We start from the raw sequence: 8,089 nt of genomic DNA on the forward strand, positions 1-8,089 counted from the left end.
GTTTAAAGTGTCTTTTTCACCCATTACTATACAGTGAAATACAGTTACTGTTGCTATTAACCTTCAGGCAGAGAGAAAATCAGTGAAAGCTGATGTGTGACACACTGTTCTCTGGAATTAATAGCCCTTGCCCTCAGTTACAGCAAAAATATTGTAAGACTTGATTTGTGGTAAAGGTAGGAGGAATGAGAGGTAATATGGCTCACAAAAGCCATTTTCTGTTGTCTGACGGCAAACTCTACTTTTTTTTTTTTGTCCGCAGGTGTCTTACAGTGCAGAGGAAGGAGTTACAGAAAGCAGAGATGCATAAACCTCTGCAAAAGCTTAATGTGCCATACATGGCACTTTGGGAAGGCTGCTTTGTAGCTGCTGTTGAATCCCTAGTGAAGAAAATCTCCACCTGCTGTAACCAGCTGTTACCAGAGCAGGGAAAGGACCAGCAGCAGCGTGCTCAAGATGTGAAAGCTGCTTGGTTGGGCTGCACACTGGTGGGACCTGTGGTTACGTGCCTCTTGTGGGACTGCTGTCAGAAACCGTGTTGAAAAGGTGTGGAGATGCCCTCCACCCAAACGTGCAGTGAAATCTCTTGGTTATAGAGTGAGTTAACACATCTTAACATTCATTTGTAGCTGACAACAGCTATGGGGAAAGAGGTGGGACTTCGTGGGGCTAGTGAGGAGATGGCATGTTGCATTGTCACAATTTCTGTTTTTATGCAAGTCTGCAGTGTTGTTTCATTTGTATGGACGTCTGGGCTGCTGAAGTGAATAGCTGCCAAAGGAAGGGTGCAACCGATTTTGTTTGATACCAGGCTCACATGGCACACTGGGACAATATTCTGGAGAACAGTAAGATGCAGGACCATAAGGTCCTTATTTTAAGTTTTAAATTGGAGGTTTTCTGAGTAGTGTTTAAACTGATCAAGGACATTTAGCTAATGTCCTGGTATTACTTTGAAAAATTCAGCTGGCATTTCTGCTTAAGATGCAAGGCAGCCAGATAGAGTATACTCACTGAGGCACACTCTCAGGAGGCAGAAAACAGCACACCAGGGAAAAGCGGACGGTGAAAGATTTTAGCAGAGGCCATGGGCGATAACTAGGCTTGGGCTTATAAATCAAATGGCAAGCTCTGATAATACCAGTGCTCTTACTGTGTAATACTGATTAGCACAAATTAGCAAGTGATAATTTAAGTCTTTCATGATATGCTTTTAATAGGAAATGTTGTTGAAGCAGACTTTTTCCCAAGACCCTTCAGGTCTGTTACCAGAGCTATGCTGGAGGGGGCTTTTAAAAAGTGGTCTGTGCAGTACAAGGCAGAGGAGGGCTTTGCCCCTCTCTGAAGCTATGCTCTGGTAGCTGGGCTTTGAGCACAGCTAGTTAGGTTTCCCCTACCAGTACTATTAACTTTACCTGCCCGTCCCATAAGGGAGAAGCATCTTCTTTGGATGAAAGGCCTACGGAGCTGGGGCAGGGCTGAGGAGAGGCAACGTGCTACCTGTGCAAAGTCCTTTTCTGTGCAGAAGGGAGGCTGCAAAGTCTAGGTTTGCTCAAGCTGCGTGCGTATCGGATACCTCTGGAGCCCGGCACGCCTCTCCCAGGCTGTGCACTCAGGAACCCCTCTGGAAGAGGTGCCGTGCTGGGGAGGGAAGGTGGCTGGGCCTCGTTAAGGTGGAGAGGAGACAACTCGGTGCTGCTGTGGGGCAGTAAGACACAAGGACACGGCCCAGTATTCACCCGGTGTTTATTTTATATTAAGTCCCCGAATTATGCATTTCATTTCCTCGACATCGCCCACGGGGCACATCGCCGCTGTTCCCTGCCTGCGCGATCGCTACCTCCTCCCCCCCCCCACCCCGAGGCTGAGAGACCTCTCCAGGAACCACCGAGCCGCCCAGGGTCTCCTGAGCGAGGCCAGCCGCCCCCTCGGCACCAACAGCCCCCCGCTCGGGGCTGGGGACCGCCGTCCCTCGCCGCTCCGGGCCGCCCCCGGCAGGCTGCGGGCCGCACGCCCCCTCCCGCCCCCAGCGCGGCGGCGCAGCCAAGGGTTAACGGCGGCGAGCGGGCCGGGCCCCACCGCGACGAGCCGAGCCGAGCCGTGCCGTGCCGTGCCGTGCGGAGCCGAGCCGAGCCGAGCCGAGCCGAGCCGAGCCGCCCCTTACACGGCCCACGGCCCCGGCCCCGGCCCCGTGGCCGCCGCCCGCCCGCGGTAAGTGCCACCACAGCGGGCGCGGGGCCGCGCTGAGGGAGCGGGCGGCGGCCGGGGGAGGCAGCGCGGTTCCCCCGGGACACGCCGGGTGCTGGGGCTGGGGGAGCCGCCGGGGAGCCCTCCTGCTGCCGGGGGCTGCTGTGGGGGGCCGGCAGCCCTGTGCCGGTGCCTGCCCTCGGCCTCGGTTAGCTCGCCAAGCGGAGGGTGTGCGGTTTGGGAGCGGGGGGGGAGAGCGAGGTGTTGGGGTCGGAGGGAGCAGGGGAGTCTTTGTCACACCGGTCACGGCTGTGTGTGTGGCTTGGAAGTGGTGGGAGATGCTTACAGCGATCAAACGTGAGGGCAGGAGAAGTCGTAGCTGCGGTAGTTAGTCTTCTTTGGTTGGTAATTTGGAAAAAAAAAAAAAAAGGAAGGAGATCTTCTAAGGACTTCCCTCAGAGGACAGAGACAGTGCCTCTACTTATCTGTGGTTGTGTCCCTCAGGCAGCATAAAGGGACCATGGACATCCCCGACCCATGCCACGGGGCAACGTGCTCGGTGTGGTGCATCCCAGGGCAGAGCCGCCTTTGGCTCGTTTCCCCTCCTAGCCCTCCGTGGAATGGGTTACAGCAAGGTCTGTGGGGAAAGGTGAACGGGAGATTCTCATTTTGGTGGTGGCTCTAAACTCAGAGTGAGTGGAGATTCAGAAAACCAGAGCTGGTCCCCTCAGTTTCCACTCTGCTGTTAGCTCATGCTGGCTGCAGGTAACTTCATGGGGTTTTACATACAGATGTGCCCAGTGTTTACAAAAGGAACAGCACTACAGCCAAAATTCCCATCAATGTGACTCCGTTACTTATTTTCTGCGAGACAAGAGTTTCTCAAAGTGTATACTTATCCTGTATATTTCATAGAATCTATTTCAGAAATAGACGACAACCAGAACAAGCAGTTCCATTGCAGGGTAAGGCCTTCTGCATTTAGAGCACCCCTTGTGTATATATGTTTGTGTATTCACACACACATTTCCAAAGAAGAATCTTCCCTTAATGCTTCCCAGCAGAAACACCTATCCTTGATGAAGAAAGGCCAGTGTTCTCCCGTGACATTCATTGAAGGACATAACAAACTCCATCTCTCTGCAAGGACAGAGAGCTAGTGATGGTGGTGGTAGAGCCACGTGTAGGAAAAAGTTATTTTTTTCCATCTTGCCTTGTTCAAGAATGGAGATCTCCCAGACTGAACAGTAGTGGGTGAACAGTTTGTGTGGGAGAGGACAATATATATTCAATTCAGTTACTTTCAAGAGGATAATGTCTTTCTCTGAATCCTGAGCGATACCATTTCAGGTGCCTGGATTTTCCCTTGCGCCTTTCCCCCTTGCTTCCTACACTGTTGGCCTGGGGAAGTACTGTCAACTTTGATGCTACCTCAGGCCTAGGAAGGACTCCTTCTCTAGGTTCTGTGTTCCCATACATCCCCTCTGAGACAGCATGCAGAAGATTTGCTGGACAATTGCTGGTCCTCCTTTGCTGATCACTCTTCTCTTCCATGTCCCGTGTCGGTGCTTTTTGCCCACGGAGACACACTTGCGTTGTTCAGGGCCACCAGCAGCTTTAGGGCAACAGCCTGCAACTCCTCCTCCCCCACCGCCTTCCCCATGGCCATCAGCTGCTGCAGTTTCTGCGTCAAACTCTGCACGTGGGTATCCTGCAGCCTCAGAAGGAGGTCCTGGATGTCAGTGGTGGGCAGCTGTCCCTGCTGCTGGCCAATGACTGTCACCTCTGAGGCATGTGGGTCAGAAGGACTCTGTTGCATGTTCCTCAGCTCTGGTGAGCCCTCGGGTAAGGAGCTGGAGATCACAGCTACTTCCATGTCGAGTTTGGAGCCGGCTGGCTGGGTGCTTGTAGGAGAGGTGGGAAAAACGGGCTGGGAACGGAAGATACTAGACAACACTGCGTCACTGCTCGTGGTCATGTTGAAGGTTCGCGTGCTGCCCAGCTCAGCCTTACCCTCTCCTGGGCATGCAGTCCTCTGTGAAGGAGAAAACATACCTGTGTAGAGGCAGTGCGCCTCAGGAACAGACCCCCAGCTGTATACCCCTGTTCTGTGAGGTTAACATGCAAAGATGGGTTGCAAAGGTGAGCTTCTTTACAGGCCCAAGGGGGGGAAAAACCTCCATTGTCTTTCCTTGTCATGTCTTCCCATGAGTCTCCTTTGTCACTCCCAATTGTCTTCCTCTTTAGTTGCCTCTTCTAGCCTGCACGAGTCAGCCTTTCCCCTGCAGTAGCCTAGTTATCTCACCTTGCTGGGGGGTGAGAGCTGGATGTAAGGGCTGAGTTGGTCCTCAGAAGTTCATTTTCTTCAAGAATACTTTCCCTAATGCCTCCACTTTGGCAAGTGTCTGCATCTGTGTAAGATGCCATCTGCGTAAGCTAGTCAGCCTGGTGTGAGTGCCGCTGAAAGATGGGCTGCCCACAGCTCCCTTCTGTCTTCACTGTCTTTTGGCCTCCTGCTTTCCCATGTCCTCATTTTCAGGACTCTCCCGTTCACCTGATCATTGCCCAGAGCACACCATGGTCTTCAGAAAATAGCTAAATAACTCACCTTAATGAAGTACCTTTTCATAGTGCAGCGATAAAAAGCAAAGGCACAGAAGTTGGGGAAGAAAGGAGTTCCTGGCAGTTCAGAGCATACAGGCCCTACGAAGAGGCAAATGAAGATGCAGACTTGGTGATAAACTCCAGTGCTGAGGTCCCACCAGCCGTCAGCAGTAACCTCACTGTCAAATGACAGCCCTTCCTGAAAACCCCCCATGCATTCAGGGGCCTCCCTGAACCTTGGTGAGAAACTCCACTGCTTCCTGATCATCGCTATCACCCAAGGCTTGAGAGGAAGCTGGCACATGTGGCTGCCATCAGCTATGAGAGAGGATGCTCATGAGTAGATGTCTTCTCCTCACCCTGGGATTGCTCCCATCCCCTCTCCCCCACCTGCTCCCGAGTCTCCATCCCCTCCCAGTGTTGAGGTGCAGCGCTGGCCCTGCAGGACCCCCATCCATCTGCCTGCCCTTGGGAGTCACAGTTGGCTTTACCTTTGGGGATCACTCCGTGGTTTTCATACTCATCCAGTCTCCGGACCAGGGGGTTCTGGCAGCCGTACAGCGCACGAAGGTGGCAGGCGGTGGTGGCGCGGTGGGCGGCCCGGAGGGACCTGAATAACTGGCGGTACTCGTGGCTGGAGAGCGGCGCTCCTGGCTGCTGCGCCGTCCCCCCTCGGGGGCCGGCAGTGCAGCCCCAGCCTGAGAGCGCTGGTGGAAAATAAAATACAGGGGGTGGGAGGAGGAGGAAACGCTCACAGCGGCACACTCAGAAGAGCTGGCGGGCTGAACCCAGACCTCCATTGCTTTCTCTGGATGCGGGGTCCAGAACACTGGAAATGCCAGGACAGGGTCAAGATGGGGGGTCCAGACATGGAGAGGACCTGCTCTGCCCCTGCTAACAGGGGGGTAGTACCTGGGGGACAGTACATGGCTGAAGGGCTTTGACCAAAACCTCTGGAGACTGAAGTCCTGAACTGGGAGAAAGGTCTTGGAAGTCATGGCTGGAACTGGAAATGCAGCTCTGCTGTCAGGGCTGGAGCAAGGAGATGGTTTCCTTTCAAGATTTTTGCATCTGCAAGTTCTCTTCCTCTGGGTCAGTGTATCCTGACCCCTGGCGTTAATGGAGCGTGCCCCAGCAGATACGTGTATGCCCTTAAAACGGTCCAAGCATTCACTGAACCCATACGCAAAATTTAAAGCCAGTTCTTCCCTGTAGAGAACATTATGAAAGCTGTCAAAATCAAACATTTGGAAGTTAGATGTGCCCAAGTGAAACTGTCCTGTGCAATCTTAGTTTCATCTCCTTGTGCATATGTTTTTATCCATTTTTAAGTACGCAGCAAGCTTCTCTTCTGTCCTTAGGACTGCCAGATCCTTCACTGCAGAGGCTGGACCCGCCCAGGCAGGGAATCAAAGTTTTCCAGGTTAGGCTCATGCTGCATTCGAGACATCTGCCTCACTTCCCACAGTTGGGAAGGTGTATAAAAAAGGAGAAGGCAGGAAGATGCTGGAAGAGGAGGGGTAGTTTTGTGGGTACTCTTCCAAGAAGTAGGTTTTATTCCTGGCTACACCACAGAGGCTTGCATGTGATGCTAGGCAAGTACCAGGTTTCTCAGCACATTATTAATGGCGTTTTCATTACCTTGTGGGTTGCCATTTATAGGAACGCTGAAGTCTCTTGCAGTTTTGGAATCTGCATGTGCTGTATTTTGAGTGTAAGTGCTACATTAGCATGTGTGCTCTGAGAAGACAGGACTGAGGCATCTCAAACTGAGATTCTAAAAGTAGTGGATATTTTTAACTTTAATCCCTCTCTGCCCTCATTTTGCCATTCGCAAAATCACTGTAAACCAATTAATAGCTGTGAAGCACTAAAACATACAGTATATAAAAAGTTCACGAGGAAATGAGTCATTCAGATGGGATCAGCAAATAAATCAGTCAAACACTGAACAGTAATGGTGACATAACTGAATAGCTTAATGAATAGCTGCTCATTACAAAGGCGTTGTCCATCTTGGGTCTAAAGAAGCCAAAACCCATGTGAAAAAAGAGAAGCTGAATTAAAGAGCTATTACTATGTCAATGCACAGGGGGAACGTATCTAAAGTTGCAAACTGAATGTGATTTAGGCATGCTCTAAGCATTCTCTGTAGTAATCTGTTAACCTATCATGTCCCTAAATTTCCTCATGGCCTCTGTCTTGTTAACATCTGTGCCATCTTATTAATATCTTTGTGACTGCAGATGCAGCAGGATCAAACAAAAGCGTGTAATTTTCCCCCTTGAAATGATCACAGAGGTTATCAAGTCCTCTGTGAGACAACACTAGATGAGAGTGAGACACTTTGCCAAATGACTTTGTGGAAATCTGCAGAAAGTGGGGGACTGAGGAGACCAGGAAATATGGGACTCCGCCACAGCCTCCTGCTAGCATGTGGCCTGATGGGCCAGGCCTTTCTGTCCATTTCTGCCAGCTAGTGGTTTGTTTCTTCCAGCTCATGTTTGTCCTTAACCAAGGTCCTCTCTCTGATCTTCTGCCTCCCCTACCTGCTCGTCTGGTTGGTTCTTCCCCTCCCGGCTGGTGGTTCAAATCCAAATCCCTGCCATTGCTCTCATTTCTGGTCTACGTGCCAACCTGTCTCACATCTCCAGCCTCCACCTCTGTTCCAGCCTCTGCCCAGTTCTGTCCAGCTCCGAGTCCTCCTCCCTTGGCTCCTCAGTCAATCCCTGGCTCTCCTTGATGAACAAAACAGCATCTCCAATGGATAAAGACTGGCAAAATTGTAAGCATCCAAGATTGGTATATCTGAGGCATTCAAGGATGCTCCTGTCTCTTTGTTTCACCTCTAATATGGCCAAGCTGAGGTGCATTGGGGGCGAGGAGGCAAAGAAAATCCTTACTTATGCCCTGACCTGCAGGGAAGACATTTCTGACTCACCGGACAGAAGGAGGAAAGCCCACGTGGCTGACATGGCACCGTGCACGCTGCCTGAGGCGGCCCCCGAGCAGACAGAGGCGTCACCTCCGTGGCCTCGCCTGCCTGCGTCCTCCTTCCTCCTGCCCCAGGGGAGCTGGGGGAGGCAGTGGGGGAGCACAGCCTGGTTTCCCCGTGGCTGGTGACATCGGGTGGTGTCACAGACACCTCTGTTCCTTGTTCTGTCGTCCCCTGCTTCTGTTGTCCCCCGCCGTGTGTTGGGTTCCTGTCAGAAATACTCTCTCCACACCTCTGCCTCACCGAGGGTTGTGGTCTTGGGGGCTCGCCTGCCCTCGGCCGGCCGTGTCCTTCACGGGGCAG

Source organism: Cygnus atratus, chromosome 1, assembly GCF_013377495.2.
Source record: "Cygnus atratus isolate AKBS03 ecotype Queensland, Australia chromosome 1, CAtr_DNAZoo_HiC_assembly, whole genome shotgun sequence".
Taxonomy (NCBI): Eukaryota; Metazoa; Chordata; class Aves; order Anseriformes; family Anatidae; genus Cygnus; species Cygnus atratus.